At 42.7% G+C, this 14,759-nt stretch overlaps 1 long non-coding RNA gene across 1 annotated transcript in view; it reads right to left on the reverse strand.

Annotated features, from left to right (window-relative positions):
- Nucleotides 1-4,215: 4,215 nt before the first annotated feature.
- Nucleotides 4,216-14,759, reverse strand: part of LOC121278371 — a 63,782-nt gene continuing 53,238 nt past the window's right edge. Inside the window, exon 2 of the long non-coding RNA XR_005943121.1 lies at nt 4,216-6,800. This is a non-coding gene — a long non-coding RNA (uncharacterized LOC121278371). The remainder of the gene's footprint in view (nt 6,801-14,759) is intronic.

The raw sequence follows: 14,759 nt of genomic DNA on the forward strand, positions 1-14,759 counted from the left end.
TCCTCACACATAACCTCATCTCCTTTATACATGTTTCTCCCTTTTTTAATGCAAATCCCGTAGTTTCAATATGCCTTTGGACTTTATCTTTCTAATACTAAAAACTTCAACCATGCTCACTTATTTAGCATTTCAACATCAAAGCCTTCAGGCCAACTGTCTTTAATTCAATTACGTCACACACACACACACACACACACACACACACACACACACACACACACACACACACACACACACACACACACACACACACACACACACACACGCTGGGATTTTCCGGCCTCGTTGCAGGCGGCGCCCCAGCCAGAAGTCCATTGACTTATGGTGGAACTGGAACATCCCGGCAGTGGGTGGGTGCAGAAAATCCTGCCCATAGACACACACAGACACTATCCAGACTCCACTATTCCTACTTTACAATAAATCCCAATAACCTTATAAAAATTATTACATTTTCATGACACAGCGCAAATAGATGTAAACGGTTATGATATGAATGCGATCACAGAGACATGGCTGCATGGTGACCAAGGCTGGGAACTGAATATCCAAGGGTATTCATTATTTAGGAAGGTCACGCAAAAAGGAAAAGGAGATAGTGTGACATTGTTAAGGATGAAATCAGTGCAAAAGTGAGAGGATATTGGCTCAGAAAATCTAGATGTAGAGTCAGTCTGGGTGGAGCTAATAAGCAACAACGGGAGGAAAACATTAGTGGGAGTTGTCTACAGGCCTCCAAACAGTAGTGGTAAGGTAGCAGACAGTACTAAACAGGAAATTAAAGATGCATGTAACAAAGGTGCTACAGTAATCATGGGTGACTTTAATCTACATATAGACTGGGCAAACTAAATTAACAATAATGCTATGATGGATGAATTCCTGGAGTGTACGAGATGGTTTTTTTAGACCAATACATTGAGGAACCAACTAGGGAACAGACTTTCCTAGATTTGGTTTTGTGAAATGAGAGGGGCTTAATTAATAATCTTGTTGTGTAGGAATAGTGACCATAACATGATAGAATTCTTCCTTAGGTTGGAAAGTGAAGTAGTCCAATCTGAAGCTAGTGTCCTAATTCTAAACAAAGGAAACCACGAAGGTATGAGGCATGAGTCAGCTAAAATAGATTGGGGAACTTCATTAAAAGGCATTATGGTGGATAAGCAATGACTAGTATTTAAGGAATGAATGTATGCTTTATGCTCCATTCTACCATGTGGTTACTATAAGGGGGCCTGTACATGACTTTATGAACTTGATAAGAGCAGTTTTGGTATTGTGACAGGGGCTCACAGGAGGGATTCAAACATGGAGTTCTGGGGAAGATAGACATGAATTTGGGACAAGTTAGTTAGATCTCATACAAAGCTCTGCTGTCCGTATCCTAATTCGTATCACACCCTGTTCACTTGTTATCCCTATGCTCGCAGATCTACATTGGTTTCGGTTTGGGCAAACATCCGTTTTAAAATTCCTGTCCTAGTTTTTGAACGCCTTCATGGCCTACTCTCTTTTTGGGTGGAAATTTACGGCCCTCCCACCGGTGGGATTTTCTGGTCCCATCGAAGTCAATGGACTTTTGAATGGTTCACTGCATTTTGCAGCCCTGACACCATGGCGGCGGGGGCGTAAAATTCTGTCCTTTGTCTCTGGAACCTCCTCTAGCCATCAAGCTTTCTGCACTTCTCCAATTCCGGCCTCGTGTGCATCCCTGATTTTCATCAATCCACCATTAGCAGCTGTGTCTTCAGCCATCTAAACACTAGGCTCTGGAGTTCTCTACTTAAACCTCTTTGGCTCCCCACCTCTCTCTTACCTCTTTGACCAAACTCTTTTCGTCACTAGTCCTTAATGTTTCCTCAGTGCTATGTAAGTGCAGGTTGTTGTTGCAGGAGAGATGCTTCGATATCTTTCTGGAGGGAGAGGGTATGACAGGAAGGCAGGTAGGTCCAACAAACTTTTTTTTGCTAGAAAGAGAAAGCTCGTTGACTCTAATGATTTTTTTAAACTATTTTCTAAAATTCTGATGTGCTTATGATGGTACATTGCTTGGGGCTGTTGATCTACTCACCACTCTCTGCGCTGATAAAACATCATAGCCAGCAGTGCATAAAGGTGCATTACACTGTTATAAGATCTTCGTTAACCCTTCACTCAGCTCCGAGATATCAGAGACTGGAATCCAATTGAGGAGTTCAGATGAGGCACTTTATCTGTCACTGAGCAAAACTAATTTACACGCAATACAGTGACTAATCTGATTATAGACAGTGTGACAATGAACCTGAGCTTTCTACAGCAGGATGGTTGAGCAGGTAAATACATCAGCTATAGGAATAATTATCTGGATAAACCAGGGAGGTTTGAGCATCCACCCCTACACTGCGTTAAGTAATCTCAGTCATGTTGGTTCAGGGATAAATATTAACCAGAACACGAGGGATAACTCCCCTGCTCTTCTTTGAAATAGCACAGTGGGATATTTTATGTCAACCTGAAAGGACAAAAAGAAGTCAGCACCCCAGACAGTGCAGCAGTGCCTTGGCATGGCACCAACGTTCTCAAGTCTCAGGTGCAGGACTTGAACCACAACTTTCTGACTCTGAAGTGGGTTCCTACCGGCTGATATCAATTTAATCAATCAAGGGGAAACTCCAGATTAAATGATAGTGTGATAATTGAAGGATAACTCTGCCCTTCTGGCAGAAAAGAAGAACAAATACCTGTACCGCTTCAGTGTGCCCTTTCAAACACTTTAAAGACAGTCAAAGAAGACCTTTCACTCTTGATGCAGATTTGGTAAGTGTAATGTGGCTCTATTCTTCTTTCAGAGTGTAGAAAGTTAGGAACATATGAAAAGTGATGAATAGAAGAAGACCCTCTGTTGATTGCACTCTGTTCCACACAATTAAGATCGACACTACCCACCCTGTCCAAAAACATGCAATCTCCTGGGACAGATGAAAAACTAGATGAAAACCTCGACCAAACTGAGCAGAAAGAACCATTAAAGGGTCTCTACCTGGCCTGTTGTAACTGTCATTTTGTTTTTCTTTTCAGATGTTTTGTATTTTCAGCTTTTTCATTTCCTACTCTTCTTGTTGCTGTTTTATTTTCCTTCCCAAATGCCCAGTCACGCTATATGTAAACAGAACAGCAAAGATGATAGCACAGCCAAGAGGCAATGACTTCATGCACATAAATATGCATTGTTAAAAACTAGTGAACAAAGAGAGGAGATGCAAGTGCTGAAGAGAAAATCCAGATCCTAACATTGGTCCTTGGATGCTGTCCTGTTCCATCTACAGTCACAGTAACAAAAACAACATGAATTTCTGCAGTGCCTTTAAAAAGTAAAAAGTCTCAAGCTGCTTCACTAGAGTACAAACAGAATTGCCATAAAATCTAATTAAACACTTACAAAAGTATTTTGCATCACAACCTTTTGGGGTTTTTTCAAGCACTTAGTAAATTTATTCTCCCACTTAACAAAGCTTTTTGCCCTGCCTGCCCCTGTCTCAGCCGACCTGCTGCCAAAAAACCTCAGCCATGCTTTCATTAACCTCCTGATTCTAGCACGTTTCAATGTTCTCCTGGTCAGTCTTCCCTCTGCCATAAACTTAAAGTTAACCAAATTTTTCTGCCTGTATCGCAACTCACAACTAATTCCCATTCAGCCATCACCACTATGCCTCCTAACCTACTTTGGTTGCTTGGATCCAGTAATAGGTTAATTTTAACATTCTCATTCTCGTGTTCAAATACCTTCATGGCTTAGCTACTCCTTACATTGGTAACCTCCTCCAGCCCTACAAACCTTTGAGAACTTTATGTTCCTCCAACCCTGGTCTCTTGCACATTCGACACTTCCTTCACCAAGCCATTAGCTGTCATGCCTTCAGCCATCTAGGCCCTAATCTCTGGAATGGCTCCCTCGAGCTTTCCATCTTTCTACCTGTCTTTCTCCCTCCCTTTACAACGCTGCTTAAAGACTACTTCTTCGACCAAGCTTTCTGTCACCTATCCTAATACCTCCTTCTTTGGCTCGGTGTCAATATTTATCTGATTGCTCCCCTATGAAATGCCGTGGGGCATTTTACTATGTTAAAGGTGATTTATAAATGCAAGTCGCTGTTGATATTTTTGCTAGATCAACTGAAAAGGACTTTAGTCTCTTTGTGTTTTAAATGGAAGAATTGATTGCTTCAGTTTTCTCATTATTTAATTCCTATTTTTAATTGCCCATTTGAGCATCAAGTCAAGTCTCTTACACATTTGTTTCAACAGCTTCTAACAAGTCCATTCACCACACAAGCTAGGACTTTTCCACACCAACTTGATAAATGAAGAGAAAATTTAACCTTGCAATCTGTTTGCTGTTAGTTACATTTTGAAATGCCATGTAATATACTTACCCTTTTGGTTTTCATCAGACTAAATATTACAATAGTTAACCAGGGGTAGCACAAAGGCACTGAGAAAGGATTGATACAGGTTTGAGTTCCACTGTCAGTTCTTGACATCAACACCTGCAAGTGGAAAATGGCATGTACAGGCTATGATAACTGTACAGGCAGTGATGAAGGAAGGTTGGAAGGAGAATTAATACTGGGCAGCTCTTGGACCATCTGGTGCTGGCATTCAAGGACATTGGTGGCAAATGCAATCACTAATTCTCTCAACTATTCTGGAAGAATAACATTGAAGTGGATAATAACACAAGATTAAACATTGAATCTTATCTACAATACTTCTTGCAGAGTGTGTAACTCCTTACCTCTTTCAGTCTCACACTCATTGCACAACCCTAAGTTTGGGGTTGGCCCTTGATCTATCAGCAAACACATGGAAGCAAGAATGGTTTGGTGGGACAGTATGGCTATGCCCAACCTTCTGTGCCACCGAGTGGGTTAGGACTCAGGATCCTGTCTGCGTGCAGTTATTCCCCACCCATGGGTTGGCAGAGCATTGATCGAGGGCAGGCTCTGTCCTGTTACAACTCACATCATCCAACCAGATGACCCCTAGTCCCTCTCTGTAGTAGGCATTTCTTGGCGCTCTTGTTCCCTACAGAATAATGTTTGTAAGTCAGCAATGCTGCCAGATAATGGATTGAAATTCATTTTGATTGGTAGTAGAAAATAGACAGTATTGCATTGGCCACCTGTTTACATACATAGTTTACATACCATTGGATATATGGCACAGAAATAGGCTCTTTGGCACAACCAGGCCCTGTTGCCATTTATGTTCCATTTCAGCCTCCTCCCATTTTTCCTTATCTAAATTTGCCAGCAACACCCTTAGTTTTCTTCTTCCTCATATACTTCTAGTTTCCCTGTAAATGCATCTATCCTTCAACCAGTCCTTGTGGTAGACAGTTTCACATTCTCACTGCTCTTTGAGTAAGCAAGTTTTTTTCTGATTTCCCTATTGGATTTCTTGGTGACTATCTTTTATTGATGGCTTCTGGTTCCACAAATGGAAACATTCTCTTTGTCCACTATCAAAACCTTTCATAATTTTAAAGATCTCTATCAGATCACCCCTCAGCCTTCTTTTTCTTAAGAGATAAAAATGAGTCATACCAGTGAGGTTATCTGTCCTGCTTGATATTCAGGTTTACCAAGGTCAATGGTACTGAATATTAGGTGGGAGGTATAACGGCGGTTAATATGATGCCGCTGTTTAGTGCTATCGTAACCTCTATGACAGAGAGGAGGAACCCAGCACAGGGGGAAGAAGTGAGTCACCCTGGACATATTCAGACACCCACTAAAGGCTGATTAAAGACTGACCTTCAGATTATCCGTGGGGCATGATGCCTTGAAGGAATAAAGAGAGAGGGGGCAGTGATGAAAATGAAAACTCCAATAGATTCATTACAATTGATTCTAAAAAGAGGGACTGGTTGTGAAACAGTGCCTCTGTAAACTAGACATGTGACTTTGTGGCTGATGGATTATTGTGCAATGTGCATTAACTTCTTATCTTGTATCGCATGATTTAATGTGTAGGATGTAAAAGTAGATCAGGGCTGGAAAATTCCACTTACTAACTGTTCTGGAACCAGTTAGTTTCTATTCCTGGTGAGCTAAGAAACAAATAATCATGTCGCTACATCGGCTTTGCTTCTTTTTCTATTTCCAACCCTTCAATGTGTTTATTTATGCCTCCCGCTCTGGTTTTTCAATGTTTCAATTCATCCCAACGTCGTCATACAGACTGTGTTTACCTCTCCATCTCCTGTCTTCAAATATAAGTGAATTTTAAAAATCAGGGTAAATATCTGGTCAGGGTTGGAATTGAATGTACAGAAGGTTAAGTTGAGGTCAACATGGTTGATTGTTGCACGGGAAATGAGAGCCTAATTTCCCAGTAAAGGCCAAAGATTTTCAGAAATTCCTCAGATCGGTGGTGTCATAAAATGGAGTGCATCTCCATTACGTAGCCAACTTAGCATGGGCACAAATTTTTTTGCTATCATTTCTGGCGGGTGGTACAATTGCCCACTCTAAGACGAGTAAGGTTGTTTAAATGAAACTATATGGGGACGTCATCCAACTTACTTTCTATAATTTCTGTCATGTTAACACCAAGCATCAGCCAAACATGTGCAAAGCAGTTGCCCAAGATTGCTAAGCATTACAGAAATGGATTTAAGAGGCCCAGCTGATATCATACAAGGATCGTCGAAAGGCCTTTTCTCCTCGGCTAATTTGGTCCATTTTATATTTCTTTTTCGGTTGACTGCTGCTTTGCATTTGTGTGTTCTGCATCTCCCCGCAGCAACTCTGAAACACAAAAAATAGAATATTACAATTGCTGGAAAATCTGAAAGTAAAACAGAAAATACTGGAAACACTTAGCAGAGAGAAAGGTAGGCTAGATGGATAACCAGTCTTCTCTTGCCCATAACCTCATCATGCTCCATTTTGTGTATGTTATCAGGATAGATGGTGAAACTTCCACAATGTTTAAAGAAGTTAGCAATTGAGGTATTAGGGAAGCCCTTTGGTTACCATTTTTTATGGATGATGATGTTCTTCTAACAGTCTAGTTTGTGCTTTTTACGGGAGCTGGTTCAACTGATGCCATTAAATGCTGTAATATAAAGGGTTAATAGTAAATATGTAAATAGATAGTCTACACCATCAGTGAGATAAGATCACATGACAACAGTGTATACTGAAAAATAGTTCTATGTAGAGCTTCGTGCTAAGCCTATACTGTACATAGTTTAATGTTCAAGAAAAGGTAAAGCTTACTAACAGCCTTGCCTCCAGCAGTAACTGTAAATCCACACCATGGACAACCCCATCTAAGACCCACAATGAAGACAACAGATGGTGACAGCAGAAACCACGACGGAAAAAGCACCAAGTAAAGAGCCCAGCAATTGGAAGAAGCATATGAACATGCATACGAACATAGGAAATAGGAGCAGAAATAGGCCATTCGGCCCCTCGAGTCTAATTTGCCAGTCAATAAGGCCATGGCTGATCTGTTTGTGTTTCGAGTTCTACATTCCCATCTGCCTCCGAAAACCTCTGATTCCCTTGACTAACAAGAATCTATCTATCTCTGCCTTAAAAATATTCAGTGACCCTGCTTCCTCTGCTTTCTGAGTCAGACAGTTCCAAAGTCGCATAACCCTCTGAGAGAAAAAAAATTCTCCTCATCCCTGTCCTATAAGGGGCAACCTTTAATTTTAAAACAGTGCCTCCTAGTTCTGGACTCACCCACAAGATGAAACATCCTTCCCACATCCACCTTGTCAAGACCATTAGGATCTTATATACTTCAATCAAGTCACCCCTCCCTCTTCTAAACTCCAGTGGAAACAAGCCCAGCCTATCCAACCTACTCATTCCAGGTATCAATCAAGTAAACCTCCACTGAATTGCCTCCAATGCATTTATATCCTTCCTGAAATAAGGAGGCCAACACTGCACATAGTATTTGAGATACGTTCTCATCAATGCCCTGTATAACTGAGGCATAACATCCTTATTTTTATGTTCAATTCCTCTTGTAATAAATAACAGCGTTCCCTTAGCTTTCTCAATTACATGCTATACCTGCATACCACTTTTTGTGGCTCATGCACGAGAACACCTAGATCCCTCTGCACCTCAGAATTTTGCAGTCATTCTCTGGTCAAGTAATACTCTGCTTTTTACTCTTCCTGTCAAAATGAACAACTTCACATTTTCCCACATGATACTCCGTCTGCCGGACTTTTGCCCACTCACTCAACTTATCTAAAGTCGTCTGTATGTCTTCTTCATAACATCCTTTCCTACCAATCTTTGCGTCGTCTGCAAATTTAGCTACCTTGCCTTCACCTCCCTCATCTAATTCATTGATATAAATTGTAAAAAGTTGAGGCCGCAGCATGGAGCTCTGAGGTAATCCACTTGTCACATCCTGCCAATCAGAAAAACACCCATTTATGCATACTCTCTGTTTTCTGCCAGTCAGCCAATCCTCTATCCAGGCTAATATGTTACCCCGTACACCATGAGCTTTTATTTTCTGCAATAGCCTTTGATGTGGCACCTTATCAAATGCCTTCTGGAAATCCAAGTACTATACATCTACAGGGTCTCCTTTATCCACAGCACACATTATTCCTTCAAAGAACTCTAATAAATTGGTTAAACATGATTTCCCTTTTACAAAACCAAGCAGACTGTTCCCGATTATCTTGTTTTTCTAAGTGCCCAGCTATAACTTCTTTAATAATCAACTCTAGAAACTCCTCCATGACAGCCGTCAAGCTAACTGGCCTAAAGTTTCTTGTTTTCTGCCTCCCTCCCTTCTTGAATGGAGGGGTTATATTTGCTACTTTCCAGTCTGATGGAACCTTTACATAGTCTAGGGAATTTTAGAAAATTAACACAATGCATCTACTATCTCATTAGCCACCTCTTTTAAGACCCTAGGATGAAGTCCATCAGGACCCGGAGACTTGTCAGCCCGCAGCTCCATCAGTTTGCTTAGTACCGCTTCCCTAGTGATTGTAATTTCACCAAGTTCCCCTCTCCACTCCACCTCCTGATTTACAACTTTTACTGGAATGTTTTTTTATATCCTCTTTAGTGAAGATCTATCACAAATTTCTTTCTCCTGATTAGCTTTTTAGTCATTCTCTGCTGTTCTTTATATTCTGACCAAGCATCTGACCTGCCACTCATCTTTGCGCAATTATATGATTTTTCCTTAAGTTTGATGCTTTCCCTAACTTCTTTAGTTAACCACGGTTGGTGGGTCCTCCCCTTAGAATTTTTCTTTATAGTAGGAATATACTTATTCTGAGTATTCTGAAAAATCCCCTTAAAAGCAGCAAGAGAAATGACTGCAAGAGGAGCACAGCATGGGAAAAGTGCCAATGGAACTCAAAGAAAGACTACCATGAAGAAAAACCATGGAGAAAATCATACCGAATGCTTCGACCACGTGGAAGACCTGGATCAGAAGTGGCAGAACTGGTTTAATTGGTTTACCAGGTACAGAATAGCTTTGAGACTAGCAGAGAAGACTAGTAAGGAACAGGTCAGTGCCTTACTCTATGCCATAGGCAGTAGCACAGATGATGTAATGATAAGGCAGGGCATAAACAAAGAGACAGTGGCATATGAAGAAGTTATAAAAGCCGTGGACACCTATTTTAGTCTTAGAAGAAACACCATTACAGAAATGGCGAAGTTCAAAAGATAATTGGCAAAGGTAGCCTGGATGATGAGTTCAGGTTTCGGGGCAGTTTCTTAGAGTGGCACATTTTAGCATCGACCAGAGAGAAGGCTATACTAGATCTGATAATGGGCAATGAGACAGGATTAATTAATGACCTCATAGTGAAGGTACCCCTAGGTAGCAGTGATCATAATATGTTCAGTCTGAGGAAGAGAGGAGTGGATCTAAGACTAGTGTTGTAAACTTAAATAAGGGCAATTATAAGCGCATGAAGACAGAGCTGTCTAAAGTGAACTGGGAAATTAGGTTAAGGGATAGGCCAGCAGAGATGCAGTGGCAGACATTTAAGGAGACATTTCAGAATACTCAGAAAAGATACATTCCAGTAAGAAAGGAAGACTCTAAGGGAAGGACACACCATCCGTGGCTAACTAAAGAAGTTAAAGATAATATCAAATTGAAAGAAAAAGCGTATAATTCCACAAAGATAAGTGGCAGGTCAGAAGATTGGACAGGATATAAAGAAAAGCAAAGAGAGGCTAAAAGATTAATAAGGTGGGAGAAATTAGAATACGAGAGAAAGCTAGCTAGAAATATAAAAACAGATAGTAAGAGTATTGACAAGTATTTAAAAAAGAGTAAATAAAGTGAGTGTAGGTCCTTTAGAGAGTGAGAATTGGGAATTAATAATGGAAAATAAGGAAAAGGCAGATGAATTGCACAGATATTTTGCATCTGTCTTCCCTGTAGTGGATACAAAAAACATCCCAGGAATAATTGTGAATCAGAAGTGAAACGGAGGGAGGAAATTAAAACAATTACAATCACTGGGAAAGAGTATTGAGAAAATTATTGGAACTAAAAGTTGACAAGCCCTCAGCTCCTGATGGGCTTCCTCCTAGGGTCTTAAAAGAAGTGGCTGCTGAAATAGTAGATATATTGGTTTTAATTTTCCAAAATTCCCAAAACTCTGAAAAGGTCCCATCAGATTGGAAAATAGTGAATGTCTCCCCTCTATTCAAAACTGGAAGGAGACAGAAAGCAGGAAACTACAAGCCAGTTAGCTGAACATCTGTGGTAAGGAAATAGCTGGAATGTATTATTAATAAGATTATAGCTGGGCGCTTAGAAAATCTCAATGCAGTCAAACGTCAACTTGGTTTTGTGAAGAGAAACCATATTTGACTAATTTATTGGAGTTCTCTGAGGAAGTAACAAGCAACATAGATAAAGGAGAGCCTGTGGATGTGCTATACTTCGATTTCCAGAAGGCATTTGACAAGGTGCCACATCAAAGGTTACTGCGCAAAATAAAAGCTCATGGCTTTGGGGGTAACATATTAGCATGGATAGAGGATTGGCTAGCTAACAGGAAGCAGAATTTTTTTTTTCTTCATTCATGGGAGGTGTGCATCATTGGCTAGGCCTACATTTATTGTCTGTTCCTTCTTGCCCTTGAGAAGGTGTGGTGAGCTGCCTTCTTGAATCGCTGCTGTCCATGTGGTGTAGGTACACCCACAGTGCTGTTAGGGAGGGAGTTCCAGGATTTTGACCCAGTGACAGTGAAGGAACGGCTATATATTTTCAAGTCAGGATGGTGAGTGGCTTGGAGGGGAACTTCCAGGTGGTGGTGTTTCTATGTGTCTGCTGCCCATGTCCTTCTAGATGGTAGTGGTGGTGGGCTTGGAAATTGTTGTCTAAGGAGGCTTGGTGAATTCCCTCAGTGTATCTTGTGGATGGTACACACTGCTGCCACTGTGGTGGTGGAGGGAGTGAATGTTTGTGGATGGGGTGCCAATCAAGAGGGCTGCTTTGTCCTGGATGGTGTCAAGCCTCTTGAGTGTTATTGGAGCTGCACCCATCCAAGCAAGTGAACAGTATTCCATCACACTGCTGACATGTGCCTTATAGATGGTGGACAGGCTTTTGGGAATCAGGAGGTGGGTTACTTGCTGCAGGGTTCCTAGCTTCTGACCTGCTCTTGTAGCCACAGTATTTATTTGTGTGGTCCAGTTCAGGTTCTGGCCAATGGCAACCCCTGTCTGATAGTGGCAGATTCAGCTATAGTAATGCCATCGATTATCAAGTGATAAATGGGTCTCTTTTGGGTTGGCAAGGTGTGATGAGTGGAGTGCCACAGGGTTCAGTACTGGGACCACAACTATTCACAATTCATATCAATGACTTGGATGAAAGGACCGAATGTATGGCTGCTAAATTTGCTGATGACTCAAAGATAGATAGGAGAGTAAGTTGTGAAGATGACATACTGAGTCTGCAAAGGGACATAGATAGGTTAAGTGTGTGGGCAAAAATTTGGCAGAAAGAGTATAATGTGGGAAAATGTGAACTTGTTGACATTGCAGGGAGAATATTAAAGCAGCATATAATTTAAATGGAGAGCGATTGCAGAGCTGAGGTGCAAAGGAATCTGGGTGTCCTGGAACATGAATCAGGAAAGGTTAGTGTGCAGGTACAGCAAGTGATTAGAAAGGCAAATGGAATGTTGTCGTTTATTGCAAGGGGACTAGAATATAAAAGTAAGGATGTTTCGCTACAGTTGTACACGGCATTGGTGAGACCACATCTAGAGTACTGTGATAAAAGCAAAAAACTGCGGATGCTGGAAATCCAAAACAAAAATAAAAATACTTGGAAAAACTTAGCATGTCTGGCAGCATCTGCGGAGAGGAACACAGTTAATGTTTCGAGTCCATATGACTCTTCAACAGAACTAAGGAAAAATAGAAGAGGTGAAATATAAGTTGGTTTAAGGGGGGGTGGGACAGGTAGAGCTGGAGAGACCAAACGCAGACTGGGGGGCCGCTTTGCGGAACACCTTCGGTCTGTCCGCAAGCATGACCCAGACCTCCCTGTCGCTTACCATTTCAACACTCCATCCTGCTCTCATGCCCACATGTCCATCCTTGCATGTCCTGCTGCATTGTTCCAATGAAGCTCAACGCAAACTAGAGGAGCAGCACCTCATCTTCAGACTAGGCACTTTACATCCAGCTGGACTGAACATTGAGTTCAATAATTTTAGATCATGAACTCTCTCCTCCATTCCCACCCCCTTTCCAATCCCACTTTTTCCAATAATTTATATAGATTTTTCTTTGCCCAACTATTTCCATTATTTTTAAATGTATTTCCATCCATTGTTTTATCTCTAACTTTTAGCCTATGGGTCCAGTGCTGGAAGCGCTTCAACGGTCTCCTGCGATTGGGAAGTGAGTACCGTGTTGGCATGGGTCACTTTGCAGAACAGTTAAGAGCTGCCCACCACACCCCCCCTCTCCCTGCACCCCCCATGGACCTCAGAGGTGTTAAGAGTGTGAGTGCCAAATGTCAATGAGGCAGGAGCTGGCCAAGGGGGTGAGCCCTGGCTTCTAGGACTAGGTGCCTTGCGGCTCCAGGGTCACGAATCGGCTGAGCCCTGCGGGGTGGGATTGTCCAGGCTGCAGTGATGCTGCAGGTAGTGAGTGGACTAATCAATGCTCCCCTGCCCTTTCAGGAGAAAACAGCCCATAACAATGCTGAGAGGTCATGGAGCTGGAGAGGCACCATGCACCTCAGTCAAGCAGCCAGGGTGAGGTTTGGGTGCCAGAGGAAGGTGAGAGTGCAGTTCACTGAGGTGAGAATGTCAGTTATTGTAACCATTCCAGTGTTGTCTCTATATTGATGTGAGCCTCGAACCTGGAATCCCCATTGATAATCGAAAGACGAGGCACCATGATGCATATCTCCGTCTCATCAGGGTGCCAGCCACGTACAGTGACAGTTTCATGACTTAAACTAATGTCCTTCTTCTCTCTTTTAGGATCACCAGCAGCCATTTGTTATGAGGAGCCTGAAGGCCCACCCCTGATCCCTGAGGACCACCATGCTCACCGCGCACCTGCATCACGCTCTCTCTGTCAAGCAGGCACCAGCGCAGATACCAACACCTCGCTGGGCATAACATTGCCATGTTGTCTATCGGTGCACATTGGTGAGGGCACATCACACTCGCTTGAGGTGCAGGCGGAGGCGGAGAGTGCCCAGAATGTCAGCAGTTGTAGGACTGCTGGGGACCAGGGCAATGCTCAGTCAATGGTTGATGATGGGCCTCTGGAATGGCAGAGGAATCTGAGGCAGCAGATGCTGGATGTCCAGCAGAGTGTGCGGGAGGATCTGGCAGAGAAACATGAGGGAATGCATGCCATGGTGTCCGTTGTGGAGGAATCCCTGCCGAGCATAAGCACCGTGTTGACCCTCATGGCCAAGTGGAATGTCTCTTCCATGGAGAGAGTGATGACTCTCTTGGAGAGGTTCCTCCAGGGACTCAATCAGGGGTACCGGGGATGCGCTCGGACCTGTAAGCCCTCGCACCAGCAATGACCTCAACTGGTCAGTGTCAGTGTGGGAGATGGATTGGACACCCAGTATCCCAGCTAGGTGCCCGTCCATCAATGGTGAGCAGGAAGGTCCAAAGTGACCTGACGTTGATGTATGAGCCACCTGTCGTCTCTGCGGGCTCCTCTCAGAGCGCAATGGATGATGACAGCAGCTCCTCCACCTCTCTGTCAGTGACTGTGGCATCCGATGAGGCTGCGGAGACTGGGGAGATGCCAGCCATGTCTCTGACCGCTCCCTCCCAGGTGGGGCCAGCAGAGACTCCTTGGGCCAGAGGACGCCTGCCACGGTCATCAAGGCCAACAAGACAGCAGAGTGAGCAGGCTGTCTCCAATGCCGGTGCCAGTGAGGGGGAGCACCTAGTCGTAACACTCGCAAGCGAAAACTTAAAGCACTTTAAGCACAACACGGCCTTATCACGGGTGATATTTAGTTCCCCCATTTTTCTTTACTCTTTTTAATGATATGATTGAAAACCTCGGTTCATGTTAATTTCTGCAATGTTTCACGTTCACAAGTAAATGAGATGTTATTTTGTGCAACTGGCCTCTGTATACTTCATTTGTTCTGTAGGTGCAGGATGGGCCATGATGTTATGATGGACGTGTGTCTCCTGAAACTTTATTGCAATGGCACATAGTTTATGTTGTTCACCA

This window comes from Carcharodon carcharias, chromosome 5, assembly GCF_017639515.1.
Source record: "Carcharodon carcharias isolate sCarCar2 chromosome 5, sCarCar2.pri, whole genome shotgun sequence".
Taxonomy (NCBI): domain Eukaryota; kingdom Metazoa; phylum Chordata; class Chondrichthyes; order Lamniformes; family Lamnidae; genus Carcharodon; species Carcharodon carcharias.